The sequence below is a fragment of the Schistocerca nitens genome, chromosome 3, assembly GCF_023898315.1.
Source record: "Schistocerca nitens isolate TAMUIC-IGC-003100 chromosome 3, iqSchNite1.1, whole genome shotgun sequence".
Lineage (NCBI taxonomy): Eukaryota > Metazoa > Arthropoda > Insecta > Orthoptera > Acrididae > Schistocerca > Schistocerca nitens.
The window spans coordinates 68,150,162-68,167,556 of NC_064616.1; the positions used below are offsets into that span (position 1 = coordinate 68,150,162).

Genomic DNA, 17,395 nt, shown 5'->3' on the forward strand with positions numbered 1-17,395 from the left:
ATGTATAATTGTTCCTTATAAATTAATATGTCATAATAATTATCAGAAAGACTAATAAATGAAACCTCTTGGAAATGGCACAGAAAGTGCTTAAATATATTTGCGTAAAACAAAACTAATTAAATGGTGTGTCTCATATGGAGGAATTTCTCTAATTTATATATACTAATATTCCATATCAACATATTAAAACCATCTTAGGATTAAGATATCGTTGTCATCATCTGTGCAGTGACACTGTTGTCAACATGGCAACACTAGCGACCTCAAAAGCACTGTGGAAGTTTTGTCGTTCAGCTGGTTCAGAATTGCCAAGGAATTTATTTTGTAACTCTTTGTGCTTATTTATTACCCTGTCATGACTGTGAATTTCCACTTTCCAGTACATCCATTAATTTGCATGTATGTGCTTTGTGCACAACCTGGGCATTGAATCATTAATGCAGAGTACTTCGGTACTTCGTGTTTTGTTCATATATGTTCGGTCCCCATATCTGTGATCTCCACCTTTTCAAAATTTTTACTGTATATGCAGGCCCAGGAGCAAAGGTCACACAATACCCAGCATGGTAGATGGTAGCAAGTTCATGCTGGGAGGAGGAGGAGGGGGGAGGTGTGAGGTGGGTGGTACCCATATGGTGGTATCCTCCTGACTGCAAGGATCGTGCCGTTGATGCTTGAGCTGTCACCAACTCGCGCCAAGGAGTAGGTACCCCTCTTCAGGGATACTGACTCTAGCCACTGGCAATCATGACAGGTGGCATCATTATGGCAGATATTTGATGCCATGAAATCAACAAAGTTCCACTCTAGGGCCACTGTGCTCTGGCAGAGTCCTTAGGCAGACTGCAATTCAGTGCAGCTCATTAAAACCCCAGGAACTTTCCTCCCTTGGCTACATGGTGGGAGGAAGACAAAACCAAGCAAGTTCCAGACACTTCTGTACTAAGTTTGTAGGAAAATATTGCAAACTTATTTGAAAAACTCTCTTCCCTAAACAAATCACCTGTGAAATCCTGATTCTTTAAAGAATTGGACTCGTATAAAACAGCTTCAGATATGTAATTGCTTTGCAAATGAGTTATTATGATAAATATCTGACTACAAACATGAAAGTGAGAAAAAAGGTTTGAAATTATGCAGAAACTTCGTTGAAAGTTGGCAAGTGCTCTTATTCTCAAATACTGGATGAATATACTCAAAGTATTTCCATGCTGTCAATTGTGCTGCCTCAAGACACACACAGTCTCTAACTGTAATACTTTATTTGATTCTACCTCTGAATGAGTAGATTGTACCAGGATTTTGAATTTTGAAATTCAATCAATAATACACAGAATACTGAAAATTAAATTTGTTGTTCCTGGACGCTGTTACCGTATTTACTCGAATCTAAGCCGCACCTGAAAAATGAGACTCGAAATAAAGGAAAAAAAAAAAATTTCCCGAATCTAAGCCGCACCTGAAATTTGAGACTCGAAATTCAAGGGGAGAGAAAAGTTTTAGGCCGCACCTCCAAATCAAAACAAAGTTGGTCCATTGTAATATGAGACACAATTTAGGTCGAATGAAAGACTATACAGCTACAGTAGTTTGGTTCGAGTCGTAAGCTTAGCAGTTAAGCTTCACCAGGTAGCCATTGCTATGCGTCAGGCGCTCCGTCCGTATTTATACGGGTACCCTTCCTTTTTCACGTGCTTCATCTGGTTTGAATCGATTGCTTATTTTGCTTTGATCTGATAAGTGCCGTTTTCATTGTTATAGGTGTTTATGTCACTCTAAGCTGAAAATGCATTACTGTACTGTGTCATGCATTGTTTGTCGCATTTTGATAGTGCGTGTTTACGGCCTGTCGCCGCTCGCGGCATGACTTGCTTTTGTGCGCGCTACCGCCGCTTAAAAAAAAGAGGAATCGTCTCATTAGTGAAACAATGGCAAGAGACTGCTATTTGTTGTTACTTACACTGCTACTTTCTTTGATAATGATCAACAAGAACCAAATAATAGACTGCGTATGATAGAACATGTTCTGAACGAGAGTTTAGCGAAAATTTTCCTCCGTTTGAAAATCTTTGCAGCCGCTTCTTTAGTACATCAAATTCTGCACAGAAATTAGTCATCTTACATTTTAAATCTAGTCAGTTGCCGTGCTTCATTTCTGACTGTATCACTATTAGGCATAAGAATAATACGAATATAAACATGACACGATATGTATATTCTTCCGTGTTTGCTGTTGTCTCACTCTAGTTTCATAGTTTATTAGGCAGACAGGATTTAAATGAGATAGCAGCAAACACAAAAGAATACATGGCAAAATGTTTATATTCGTATTATTCTTATGGTGAAGAGAATAGTGCATGTGATTCACATTTCATCAGGTTCCTATTAGCAACCATCTCTTCTCACAGGTAGGAAAAAACTCGGAACGTAGAGTTGGCCGTATTGACTAACATCCCTAACAGTCTTGCCAGTCAGATTTTCGTAGTACATTGAAATTCTGCTACATTCGAAGGTGAAAAATACGGAATTTGTATTTACTTCGTTGGATAATGTATGAAAATGCAGTGGTCGAAACTCGAGGCAGAGGAAAAAAAAAGCTCGTCTTCTACCCCTTTTTTTTTCCTCCTTCTGATGCAGTGGTTTTGGCGCCAGTATTTATCTTTGTGCCCACAAAGTATGCTTGTGTAGCGCTACATATATTTGACGGCAGAAGTTAGTTGTGGCGGCACCTACCAACATTTTTCAGAACTTCCGCTTGCTTTGCACTCGATTCTAAGCCGCAGGCAGTTTTTTGGATTACAAAAACCGGAAAAAAAGTGCTGCTTAGATTCGAGTAAATACGGTAGATGGGCAACCTGCAACTGAAATCAGATTCCATGACAGTGGTTTAGTAGTAGGAATGAAGTAATTCCATCTTGAGACAGCAAGTCCTACACAGTCTTTGGTGTTACTCTCTTGAAAACAACTATGTCGTGTGTCTTACCATCACACCCCATAATATCAACATGGTACTGGGATTAATTTGTCACTGAGACCTTATACTGCAGGCAGATGAAGAACTATACTAAAACTTGGAGAGGAGAGGAATCAAATTAATTCATTGTGTGTGTCAAGGCCCACTACACAAGAAAACACTGGCAAATTCACCATAGTCTTAAAGGGAGATTGACTTTCAGAGTTGGTCAGAATCATAGTTCACTGCTGTGGTGTGAAGTCCTATGTGGTGCTTTGAATGCCAGTGCTTCAGGCATATGTCTTCCTGGTGTACACAGGACCGTATTTGAGGAGACCATTTGGCCACTCCACAAAAATTCACCTTCTGCACCACAACTTGCTGCGTTAACTGTGGGAATGATCACCCTTCCCAATCCTTGAAGTGTGCTACCCTAATTAAGGAACACAAAATCCAGGAGCTGAAATTCACAAATCACCTTTAACATTTTGAAGCTTGGAAAAATACTGTTGTTTGTATCCTGTCTTACTGATGGCAACTTCTGTAAGTACAGTGGCAAAGTCATTGACAGTACCTGGCATATTTACTACATCAGTGTTGATCTCTGGAAGTTCTGCAATTAAACATGACCATGGTGCAAACAGGCCCTCACCTCTCATGGTTCCTGTGGCACCATCTTTGAGTGTTTCTTAATGGCATGGCGTTTTTCGGGATCCTGTCCCCAAAAATAGATACGTCAGCAACCCAACACAAGTTGCTGACTGAAGGAACCACGGAGTGTGGATCACAGGGCTGCTGCTCTTCTTCCTCCATTCCTACACCCACAGACCCACAGTGGGTGAGCCTTCATGTGTTTGACTGCCAAAAGTGACCGGAAAAAAAGAAGAAAATTAGGAAGAATGCTACTCTGGTGGCACCAAAGGCATTCGATCCCCCTGTGCTCTTGGACGTTTAACCAGTGTGGACTGATATTGTTCCACCACCAGCACCAGTGACAGTGATCTTCCAGCATGGCCTGTTCTCCTGGCCCCCTCACAACTAACTAGGACATCATCAAAATCATGATTCAGTGGAACTGCAGTCGATACTGCTGCCACCTGCCAAAACTAAAACAACTAATTCCCTTTTGCTCTACGATCTGTGTTACTTTCCAAGAAACACAATCCACAGATGACCATTTTCCAAATCTTGGAGGTTACCGTCCTTTGCTTTGTAGGAAAGCACTGTCTCCGTAACAGCATCTGGAGGGGTCTGTACATTAGTTCACATTAGCACAGGCGGCATCAGTAACTAGATTCCTCTTTGTATCATATAGGAAGCAATAGTAGTGAATGTGTAAATGAACCCCGTGATGGCCATTTCAAACATTTGTTTACTTCCAGGCAGGGCACTTACCTTGAGATGACAACATTAATCCAATAACTCTGCCCGTTTTGTTCCTATTTCGGGGATGCAGTGCACTTCACCCCCCAGTGGGGATGTACCACTTTGACCAGTAGATGCCTTCTGATCAACCGGCTTCTTTCCTACCTCGATCTCTATCTGCACAATGAGTGCTACTACCTACTTTAGTGTCACCCATGGCACTTATTCACTATTGACCTTACGATCTCTTTCCCTCATATTCCTAACTGAAGTGGCCACTACATAATGAACTTCATGGCAGTGACCACATTCTGATCATGTCACTATCCAGTGAACTACTTAACCACACTGTGCTGTTTGATGAGGCAACTTCTAGTATTGTATCTCTACTGCATGTCAGACTGTGTCGATGAGTTTGTTTTGGGAGAAATCTTGACAAGATTATCTGCACTGTTGGAGCTGCTGTCTCCTTTTCTGCAGGTCCACTCTGCCGCCAGATAGTACCGTGGTGGACCAGACATTTCAATGGCTGCTATTCAGGACTGTTACAATGTGCTCCAATGTATAAAGCAACAGACAGCTTATAAGAGGCTCCGTGGTGAGGCTCACTGTCTAACTAAATGTAGTATAATGGAATGCTTAGAGTGCTAAATCATCTTATGGGAACATATACTTCTTCATCCAAGATGTTGTTGATTCCCTGTACTCTGGTGGGTTGCCAAAGAACTACTACTCTCCTGGGTCTCCTCCATCATGGTTGTATACCTACAGATGCATTGGTTCTTGTGCAACACCTTGGCTGCCCTCTGTGCGTCTCAATAGGTGTCCTCTTCTTACCCGTCTGCCTTTGAATGTAGCCCCTACCAGCAAACCCCCCACCCAACCACCACCACCACCCCACCCACTCCGGGTCCAGGGGTTAGAATAGGCCTTGAGGTATTCCTGCCTGTCGGACAAGGTGACTAAAAGGAGTTTCACACATTTAGGCTTTTATGTGATGGTCCCCTGTAGGGTTTGACCTCCATTCTTTAAAATTTTCCCAAAGAGCAAGTCAATTGGGGAAGGGCACCTTACAATGTGTGTTGTGTCCATCGTGCATTGAGATCTTCAGCCAACATTCTCGTCGTTGCATTGCAGTCCTGCCCATTCTCCATCTCTTGGGCGAGGACACCTTCCAGGGTGCATTTTCCACCAGGCTCTATGCAGTGCAGATTCCTGCATCGACGATGCCCATGGACTTCTTTGCACCTGATATCCAGCACGGTAGCAAGTCCATTGTGGTGGGGCCGCCATGTACCCTGTGGGTTGTAGCCCCCTGATCACACAGGGATCAGCTCTGCTGATGCCTGTGCCGTTAGTTCTCCACGTATGCCAAGGGGAGATGCCCATCCCCCTGTGACATCGGGACTCCAGGCAAAGGCCATCCTGCCAGGTAGCCTTTGTTGCAGCTGGGTGGTGCCCATGGGGAGGCCAGCCCCCTGGTTGGAGTAGATGACATGCGATGTAGCATAGTCCCTCATCTGTTGCTGGTGGTGAAACACCAGCAGTCTCTAAACGATCACGAGCTCAATTCAACGCACAGAAGTAGGACCCCAAATCATTCCCCTCCCTGGCCACACCATGGGATGAATGTTAGGCTAAGGATGGCAGCGGATCTTATTTGCCCTGCTACCTTGTATGTCCGAGAGCTGATGAGGAGTCTCTCACGACGATGACGCCTCAGTTTTTTGTTGAGCATTTAGAGAACAAGTTCGAGGAGGTGGAGGGCTTGTCCAAAATGAGATTTGGTTCAGTCTTCATTGAAACAGCATCCTCTGCCCAGCCACGGGAGTTACTCACTTGTGACAAGCAGATGTTTCTGTAACCGTCACGCCCTGTAAGAGCTTAAATATGGTCCACGGTATCATATTTCACAGAAACCTTCTTTTACAGTCAGACGATGAGCTGCACGCCAATTTAGACCAGCAAGGTGTACATTTCATCCAGCATGTCCACAGGGGTCCGAAGGATAATCAGGTTGCCACCGGTGCCTTCATATTGGCCTTCGAGAGTGATACATTGCCCGAGATGGTCAAGGTGATTGTCTACCGGTGTGGTGTAAAGCCCTATATTCCTAACCCGATGCCATGCCTTAAGTGCTGGAAGTTTGGCCATGTGACTTCCCGTTGTACTTACAGCATCACATGTCTAGATGGCGGATGCCCATTACATCCAAATACTCCATGTGCCCCACCTCCCATCTGTGTCAGCTGCGGAGAGCACCATTCGCCTTAATCGCCAGACTGCAGGATTCTCCAGAAAGAAAGGAAAATCATGGAGTGCACGACCTTGGACAGACTGACCTACACTGAGGCTATGAGAAAATTTGAACGCCAGCATCCTGTGCGTATGACATCGTCTTAAGCCGCCACTACAACAGTTCTGGCACCATCAGCTCCGCCAACCCAGATCACCTCTCAGAGGTGGAAGACTACACATGCCCTTTGATGGTAGGGGCATTTCCTTCCCTGTTGTTCCTGCACCACCTACTTCGGGAGCAACAACAACCCCCCCTCCCCTCCAATTCGCCAACCAACAGGGACATCTGCTGGAGAGGAGTAAGTCTTCTTCGGCTTCTCTCGCTAGGAAGGGGTTCCTTGGGTGACTCCCTTCCCATTTCCCAGATTTCTGCTAGTGGGAAAGACGACACCCACCAATTGCTGAAGAGCCCAAAAGCACCTGGTCGTAGGGCTTCACACTTATCCTCAGTCCCTGAGACTGAGCCAGTGAAGTCCTCCCAGCCAGGGAAACCCTAGGAGCAGCGAGAGAAATCCAAAAAGAAAACCCTTAAGACCAAGGAAACTGCGGTGGCACCCACACCACCGCTACCTACAAGCCCTGCTGCTTAGGATGGGGTAGGGATTTTGGCGTCCGCTGAGGACCTAGATATCGCCAGACCGTCAGACACAATGGATATAGACTGCTCAGACAATAAACTGCTGGCAGCAGGTGGCTCTGAGGGGTAAACTGCCTCTTTGAATGTTCCATGCCTTCCCAGTCTCACGATGTCATCCTCCAGTCGAATTGCAGCAGATTTTTCCACCACCTGGCTGAGCTACAGCAATTGTTAAGCTTTACACCTGCTATCTGCATTGCCCTCCAGGAAATCTGGTTCCCGTCAATGCGAACCCCTGCCCTCCACAGCTGTAAGGGATTTTACAGGAACTGTAGTGACTATAATGGAGTATCAGGTGGAGTTCGCGTTTATGTCCTAAACTCGGTCTGTAGTGAACATGTGCCCCTTCAAACCACTCTTGAAGCTGTGGCTGTCAGAATAAGGACGATGCAGGAAATAAATGTCTGCAATGTATATCTTCCTCCAGATCGTGCAGTACCCGTGAATGTATTAGCTGCACTGATTGATCAACTCCCTAAACCTTTCCTACTTCTGGGAGATTTAATGCCCATAACACCTTGTGGGGTGGTACCATGCTTATTGGCCGAGGCAGAGAGGTCGTAACTTTACTGTTGCAGTTCGACCTCTACCTCTTAAGTACTGGGGCCGCCGCACATTTCAGTGTGGCTCATAGTAGTTACTCGGCCATTGATTTATCAATTTGCAGCCCAGGACACCCCCCCCCCCCAATCTATCCACTGGGGAGCGCCTGTGCGGTAGTGACCACTTCCCCATGTTCCTGTCACTGCCCCAGCGTCACGCGCACGAGCACCTGCCCAGATGGGCTTTGAACAAGGCAGACTGGGGAACTTTCACCTCTGCTGTCACAGCTGAATCTCCCCCACATGGTAACATCGATGTGAATGTTGAGCAGGTGACTAGCACAATTGTTTCTGCGGCAGAAAACGCGATCCCTCGCTTTTTAGGGTGCCTGAGGCGTAAAGCAGTCCCTTGGTGGTCGCTGGAAATCACTGAAGCAGTTAAGGACCATCGGCAAGCTGTACAGCAGCATACGCAGCACCTTTCCCTGGAGCACCTCATAGCCCTGCAACAGCTCTGTGCCTGTGTACGCTCCCTTATCAAACAACGGAAGGAGGAGTGTTGGGAGAGATATGTCTCCACCATTGGGTGTCACACGTCACCTACCGAAGTCTGGGCAAAGATCAAACGTCTTTTCAGGTACCAGGTCCCAACAGCTTTCCCCGGTGTTACCATAAATGGTGAGTTATGTACCAATGCAAACACAATTACTGAGCACTTTGCTCGAGCCTCTGCATCAGAGAATTAACCCCAGCCTTTTGCACACTCAAACAGCAGCTGGAAGGAACATCCTCTCATTCACTACACACTGCAGTGAATCCTATAAAGCCCCATTTACAGAGTGGGAGCTCCTCAGTGCCCTTGAACATTGCCCCGACACAGCTCCTGGGCTTGATCGCATCCACAGCCAGATGATTAAACATCTCTCATCTGAATACAAGCGACATCTTCTCGTCATCTTCAACAGGATCTGGTACGATGGTGTCTTTCCATCACAAAAGCGGGACAGCACCATCATTCCAGTGTTCAAACCTGGTAAAAACCCGCTTGATGTGGATAGCTCTCGGCCCATCAGACTCGCCAACGTTCTTTGTAAGCTGCAGGAACGTATGGTATGTCGGCGATTGGGTTGGGTCCTGGAGTCGGGTGGCTTGCTGGCTCCATGTCAGGGCAGCTTTCACCAGGGTCGCTCTACCACTGATAATCTTGTGTCCATTGAGTCTGTCATCCGAACAGCATTTTCCAGATGGCAACACCTTATTGACGTCATTTTTGACTTACGTAAAGCATACGACACGACTTGGCGACGACATATCCTTGCCACATTGCATGAGTGGTGTCTCCGGGGACCACTCCTGATTTTTATCCAAAACTTCCTGTCGCTTCGTACTTTCCGTGCCCAAGTTGGTGACTCCCATAGTCCCATACATATCCAGGAGAATGGAGTCCCACAGGGCTCTGTATTGAGTCTCTCTTTATTTTTAGTGGCCATTAACGATCTAGCAGCAGCTGTCGGCCCCTCCGTCTCGCCTTCTCTGTATGCAGACGACTTCTGAATTTCGTACTGCTGCTCTGGTGCTGTTGTTGCTGTGCGGCGCCTCCAGGGAGCCATCCACAAGGCACAGTCACAGGCTCTAGCCCACGGCTTCCAGTTTTCAGCGGCAAAGTCGAGTGTCATGCACTTCTGTTGGACTCGTAGCGTTCATCCGGAACCTGCACTTTACTTTAATGACTATCTACTCTTGTAGTGGAGACATATCAATTCCAAGGACTGCTTTTCGACACTCGATTGGCTTGGCTCCCACATCTTCGTCAGCTTAAGTAAAAGTGCTGTCAACACCTCAATGCCCTTCGTTGCCTGAGCAATACCAATTGGGGTGCAGATCGCTGTACGCTGCTGCAGCTCTACAGAGCCCTTGTCCAATCCTGAATTGACTATGGGAGTGTGGTTTATGGTTCGGCAGCACCTTCAGCATTGCATTTACTCGACCCTGTGCACCACTGTGGGGTTCGATTAGCGACAGGAGCTTTTAGGACGAGTCTGGTGACCAGCATACTGGTGGAGGCTGGTGTCCCTCCACTGCAGATCAGATGTGCACAACTGCTCGCCAGTTAAGCAGCACACATTCATAGTTCCCCTGAGCATCTGAATTACTGTCTACTTTACCCGCCCGCGTCAGTCCATCTCCCGCATCGGCAGCCCAAATCGGGGCTAAAGATTGCGGTTCGCGTGCAGTCCCTTCTCTCCAAGCTGGAGTCCTTCCCTTTACCACCTCTACTTGCGGTCCGTTCACGTATACTTCCATGGTGTACGCCTCGGCCGAAGCTTTGTCTGGACCTCTTCCGTGGCCCTAAGGAGTCCTTTAACCCTGCCACTCTCCACTGTCACTTCTTCTCGATTCTTGATGTGTTCGGGGGCTCTGTAGTGGTTTACACCAACCGCTCCATGGCTGATGGTCACATAGGCTTCGCGTATGTTCATGGAGGACATATTGAGCAGCACTCCCTGCCAGTTGTTTGCAGTGTTTTCACTGCAGAGCTGGCGGCCATATCTCGCGCTCTTGAGTACATCCTCTCATGCCCTGGGGAGTCATTTCTCCTGTGTACTGACTCATTGAGCGGCCTACAAGCTATCAACCAGTGCTACCCTTGCCACCCTCTGGTAATGTCCATTCAGGAGTCCATCTATGCCCTGGAACAGTCCCACTGTTCCGTGGTGTTTGTGTGGACCCCAGGGCACGTCGGATTCCCCAGCAACGAACTTGCCGACAGGCTGGCCAAACAGGCGGCGCCGAAACCGCTTCCGGAGATAGGCATCTCCAAAGCTGGCCTGTGTTCTGTCTTACACCGCAGTTTTCTGGCTTTAGGAGATGGAATGGCATAACAGCACGCACAACAAACAGCGTGTCATTAAGGAGACTATGAATGTGTGGAAGTCTTCTATGCAGGCCTCTCGCAGGGAATCAGTTGTCAGCTGCCAGCTCTGCATTGGCCATACGTGGCTAATGCATGGTTACCTACTCCGTCACGAGGACCCATCTCAGTGTCGCTGTGCCTCCCAAATGACAGTCGTCCACCTCTTGCTGGACTGCCAACTTTCTGCCGCTTTGCGGCAGACTTCTAACTTCCCAGCACCCTGCCTTCGGTGTTGGGCGACAATGCCTCCACAGCAGCTTTAGTTTTTCGTTTTATCTGTGAGAGTGGGTTTTATACTTTTATGTAGGTTTTAGCGCATGTCCTTTGTTTCTCTGTGTCCCCAAATGGTTCAAATGGCTCTGAATACTATGGGACTCAACTGCTGAGGTCATTAGTCCCCTATAACTTAGAACTAGTTAAACCTAACTAACCTAAGGACATTACAAACATCCATGCCCGAGGCAGGATTCGAACCTGCGACCGTAGCGGTCTTGTGGTTCCAGACTGCAGCGCCTTTAATCGCACGGCCACTTCGGCCGGCTCTGTGTCCCCACCCTAGTGCTTTTAGGATGGAGGTTTTAATGCTTTGCAGAGTGGCTGGCTTTCCCTTTTTATTCTCGTGGTTGGCCAGCCACTGTAATCTGCTTTCATGGTTTACTCTCTTCAGTTTCTAGCATGTCTCTGTTGTTTTCTTGTCCTCTTTTGTTCCTTTTAGTGTTCGTTGGCTTCCCTTCATTCTTGTGGCTTTTCCGTTCTTTCCGTTTTGTGTTATAAGTTTCGTCTGTCTTATTCTCACACTTGTGGCATTGTTTTATTAGGAACAAAGGACTGATGACCTCGTAGTTTGGTCCCTTCTCCCGCCTTTAAACCAACTAACCAACATCCACAGCTAACAATCTTGGTAAGTTGGAAACATTTGTCAAATGGGCTTTCTCTAAATGTCAACACCATGTCGCAGTGTATTTTGACCTACGTAACATACACTTCTTGGTGCCATCACATTTTATTTACCTTCCACATCTGTCTTTCAAGGCTCCCTATCTGTTTTTGTCAGTTTTATTCTAGCTTTAGTTTTGGGTTAAAGTTAATGCATTACTCTCATCCCCATGGGTGCAAGAGAATGGTATCCCATAGAGTTTGATGCTGATTATTGCAGTCTTCATCCCCACGAACAGGCTAGTGACCTCCATCGGACCATTTGTTATCCCTGAACTGTAGTCTCAGCAGCTTTCATATTTATTTAGCTCCCTTGCTGAACACCAGCTCAAAGGTGCTATTACCCTCATATCGAGCTGCACTTGCAAAAATAGAAACAAATATGCTCATTGTATGATGGATAAAGTAAAGTGGCCCACCTCTCAGGGATTTCCGAGAAGTAGTGCTTATTTATGGTAACGCACATGGAATTAAATTTAGTCTTCTTGCCACTTAAAATCATTGTTACATTGCTAACATTGACAGCAGTGCAAATTCATGATATCTGTCAAAATATTCAGAGTGGAACTAGGGCAGCTGGGGCCATGAAGACTTCTCCAGACTGTACCACAGCTCATGTTAGCATTGTACTTCAGTCTTTCCATATCATATGAATGTCATCAAATGTATTTTTTCTTTCAATTATAGTTTTTTCATTCAAGAAAGTTACATTTTGGCTCAGCGGAGTATCATACTTGATTTGAAGGATATAAATTTGGCGAAAAGAAACTATGTATTCAAGACTATGATTCGATTGTCTCTGGTAGGGTTTAAATAGGGTACTTTATTAGATTACTGTAACATTATAAACCATATAATTAAATAATGGAAAATCCAGGATGGAATGTAACAATATTATGAGAAGGAAAGTCACTACTCACCATATAGCGGAGAAGCTGAGTCGCAGGTAGACAAAACATAAAAAACACACACGTGTGTGTGTGTGTGTGTGTGTGTGTGTGTGTGTGTGTGTGTGTGTGTGTGTTGTTTTGTTTTGTTGACGAAGGCCAATGACCGAAAGCTTCAATTGTGAAAGTCTTCGTTGTACCGATCTGCGACTCAGCTTCTCCGCTGTATGATGAGTCGCAACTTTCCTTCTCATAATATTGTAAACAATATAATTCATCTACACTGAATCATTTCCAGCATAAGTGAACTGTACAAAGCCTGAACTGCAAGTACTCTCGTCACTGGAGAAAATCTCTCTCCTGCAACGTCTCCTACATCAGTGTTCTTTGACAAACCAGTTAGTGTACGGCTGCCTAGAATATGGGTGGCTATAATTAGGAACTACATGCAAGTGGGCTGAGAGTGCTGAGGAGAATCTTGCTGCACAACATACATGAACGCAGTTGGGGTTTTTCATGTTTTCTTATATGGTCTGTGAAATGCTAGAATAAAGCCTCCTAAGAATGTCAACCTCTTTTGCAATCTTGGAGGACACTACTTTTTCTCTGAGGAAGAGGCACCCACAGCCATACAGTAGACCAAATAGACCTGTGCTACAGAGAAGCCCCCCAATAATGTCTTAAACAAGAATACAAATTTGCAACACACAGTATAACAAAAAGATGTAAAGTAACTATCACACAAACACCACATAAGAAATGCACACCGTGTCTTATCATTAATAGTAACCTAGGTACACTGATTGCCTGAAAACCATCACATATATACTTCAAAATGAAAATCAAAAGTACAAAACAAACTTTATTGAACTATTGTAAACAGTATGTTTTTAATCATTACTCAGATGATTCGCAGCCATCACCACTGGATTTCTTGGCACTACTCCCTTCATAGAGCATTGTCCTCTTTGCCATCAAGCACATTAGAAATGTAGCATTTTTTAAATGCATGGTGGACAGTTTCATTCGGTATTCATTTCTGAAATTGGTCAATCCATTCATAGACTTCAGACAAGCTTGCACGCTTAACGCATCCTGTAATTACCTATCTTCATTTGTTAACCATTGTGTGTACATATTTTGAAGTTTGATCTTATGTGGTTTGTTTAAAGAAATACCTAATGGCTGTAGAATTAGTATCATCCCTCCTGGAGTTATACCAAAGTCCAATCTATCCTCTACTAATTCTCTCTTTGCAGCCGTGTTGTGTGACCTGCATACGAATCTAGTACAAGCATATTTGGCACACCTAGCAAACCACCAGGATGACATTTGGCATACAAGTTCAATCCCTTCTAATACCGTATTCTCTGTGAACCAGCTACTTTTGTTAGCACGTAAATAACAGCTTTAGAAAGGACCTCGGACTTAGGTAACATCTTGCAATTGAAAACCCTGAATCATGGCAGTTTAAGGCCATTGGCTGTGCAAGAAAGCATGACAGACATGTGCTGCTTTGCACAACCGTTGGACAGTATCGTGATATCTTTGTGCCCTTTTAGTTCTATTGTGTAATTTGTTGACATATCGAAATACACTGGAGTCTGGTCAACATTAACCTATCTGACCAAAAAGATAATTAGAATTTGAATTGATTCCATATTTTCAGGTTTCCAGATGGCTTTTGACACTGTTCCTCACAAGTGTCTTCCAACCAAACTGCGGGCCTACAGTTTGTAGTAATAGACGGAAAGTCATTGAGTAAAACAGAAGCAATATCCAGCATTCCCCAAGGAAGTGTTATAAGCCCTCTATTGTTCCTGATCTATATTAACAACATAGGAGACAATCTGAGTAGACCTCTTGATTGTTTGCAGATGCTGCTGTCATTTACAGTCTTATAAAGTCATCACATGACCAAAACGAATTGCAAAAGAAAATTTAGAAAAGATATCTGCATGGTGCGAAAAATGGCAATTGACCCTGAATAAAGAAAAGTGTGAAGTTATTCACATGAGTACTAATCAGTGGCAGAACACTTAGAAGGTGCAGCAGATTTACTAGAGAGACTGCTTACACCACCCTTGTGCACCGTATTCTGAAGTATTGCTGTGCAGTGAGGGATCCACATCAGGTGGGACTGACGGATGACATCAAAAGTGTTCAAAGAAGCATAGCTCATTTTGTATTATTGCAAAATAGGGGAGATACTGCCACAGGCATGATACTTGAATGGGAGTGGCAATCCTTGAATCAAATGAGTTTTCCATTGCGATGGGATCTTCTCATGAAATTTCAATCACCAGTTTTCTCCTCCAGTTGCGAAAACATTGTTGGCACCCACCTACCTAGAGAGAAATGATCATCACAATAAAATACAAGAAATCAGGGCTTGCACAGGAAAATTTAAGTGCTCGTTTTTCCGGGTGCCATTGGAGAGTGGAACAGTGGAGACAGCTTGAAGGTGGTTTAAACCTCTGTCAGGCACTTTATTGTGAATAACAGAGCAATCGTGCAGATGTAGCTGTGAAAATCCACAAGGTTTCATGAAATGGACAACCCAAGTGCAGCTTCATTTGAAATTTGTGATATTTTACTGTGGAGCAACTTCATGTGCTTTAACATACTTCGTGCACTCACGGGTAAGCACTTCTGTCACTACACCTTGAGATAATCATTCTTCACAAATTCTAATGTATGATAGTGGCCACATTTTGGCACAGAATTTTTTTCGCCCCCTGGGACAAGCTAAAAGTTATTCCTTTTGCTGTCTCTGTTTCATGTTTCTATTGTCAATCCGGTATCGCTGACCTGCAGCGCGGTATGACATTTTCTCAGCCAGAGAAATTGCTTCTCTTTTGAACTTTATGGTATGGTGAACACGCTTCATCGTTGTATATTTAACCTGGTGCTTTACAGGAGTACTAAAATAGACTGAAACAAATGGTGAAATCTGAATATACCAGCTGCAAATGTTGTAGCAGGCGCTATTATTGGCCTAGGGGTCAGTGGAAGAAACACAGATGAAGTTGGGTGAGAGGAAGGGGGAATTTGGTGCAGCAGAAAAGTTTCACCTATTGCTTGCAATGTGGATAACATGATTCGTATCAATCATCTGCTGCGGTAGAAATCTCACAGAAGTAACAAGGTTTCATAAAAGCTCATTTATAAGAATGCTTATGTTCAAATGCAGAACTTATTTGTATTCGAATATGAAATGAAATAAAGCAAATGAAAAACTTATTCTTGTGACATTGTGAATATTGGCAGCATTGAGAAATGGGTCAATACACATCTACGGAGACAGCTTATGAACAGAGCTGGAGCTGTCGAAATGTAAAACTGTACTTACCAGGCTTGCCAGCTTCTGCAGGGTCCTGAAGTGTCTGATTTGATGGAGTCTGTGTCAAGAGTGTTTACTTTTATTGGTATGACTATTTGAAAAACTGCTAAATTCAAAGATGAGCTATATTAAATTGGAATTTCCCCATGACGAAAAATAATTAACTTTCATTTAACTCTCAGTTCCCAAAACTCTAACTCAAGGGCTTCTGTGGCAAAATAGCTATCGTATTTACTTGATTATAAGATGGTTTTTCTCAAAGTCATCATTCGAAAACAGAGATTGTCTTATATTAGCATATGAAACTATTTCTGCTGAGGTCATCATGTTTACATTGTTAACATTGTTTGATAGATACAGGCATCGTCTTACATTTACTGGTAGGGCTTGGACTTAGTGATGTCATAGGCAGATTTAATTTGAAGAATTCAGAAGGGTGAGTAGGGCAAATGATACTCATGCTCAAACAGGTTTGATTATCTTGATACACAGAAGAGCCCGATATGATATCGACCTTGCTCGAACAATCACGTGACATTTGATTTCCACAGTGCTGCTGAAAGGGATGCATGAGAAACTGTGAACTAGCCACCACAAGAATTTAATGCTATTATCTTACAAACTCTTCTTATATACAAATAAGTATGAAATAAAATTTCTCACACCGTTCAAACATTTATGGGGCTTGTTAAGCAAAGTTAGCATTGAAAGATGAAAATGTTGCCCTTCAAGAAATGTTACTTCAATCTGAGTGCAAGTCAGTATTTGGTTTGATTATGACATACTGTAATGTTTTACCAGGTGGGTTGCAAATGAGAAATTTATTCACTGTTCACATATTAGAGTAGCAGGTAAAAACATTACCACCTCCTAATCAGGTTTAGAACAAGATGGTGACATTCAGGTGAAACAAGAAAGAAAACTAACCTAGAATTAAATGTCTAACAAACAACAGAAATCAAATTGTTAATAATTGTTATCATGAGACTAAAAGGAAGACACATTTTGGAGGTAGTACCATCAGAAATAACTAGAACGTGGTGCAAGCAGGAGTTTGAGAATTTAACTGAATTGTGATTGCAGTCTTCTAGTTATCTATTAGTTGATGGTGCTGCATATGACCTTACCCTAGAAGATATTGCAGTTTGTTTTTCACATCTGCTCAGCACAGTATTACAGAAGGGCAGGAGGGGAAACAGCGATACTGGCTTGGCTGAGAATAGGATGGGTACAAGGAGGGGAGTAGTGAACAGCCAACAAATTAAGTCATGCTGCTAACCATGGGAACCTATACCACTGCAGTTTGCCTGAATCCTTTTCAGTTGACTTTAAAACTGGACAGACACGTAAGTGTTACACATTTCTGCAGGAGAGGGAAGGTCTCTGGATGGCAAAGGAAATAAATTGTAATTCTTTAGGACAATGCATCTGCCTTCAAAAAATAATTTACAGTTTGGAAACCGAGTTATTTGAGTTCTGAATTTGTGGAGTACCTACTATATTTGACATTCCAAAAC

At 44.0% G+C, this 17,395-nt stretch overlaps 1 protein-coding gene across 1 annotated transcript in view; it reads left to right on the plus strand.

Annotated features, from left to right (window-relative positions):
- Window positions 1-17,395, plus strand: part of LOC126248027 (structural maintenance of chromosomes protein 4-like) — a 245,003-nt gene that overhangs the window by 210,414 nt on the left and 17,194 nt on the right. The gene's annotated exons all lie outside the window — the stretch shown is intronic.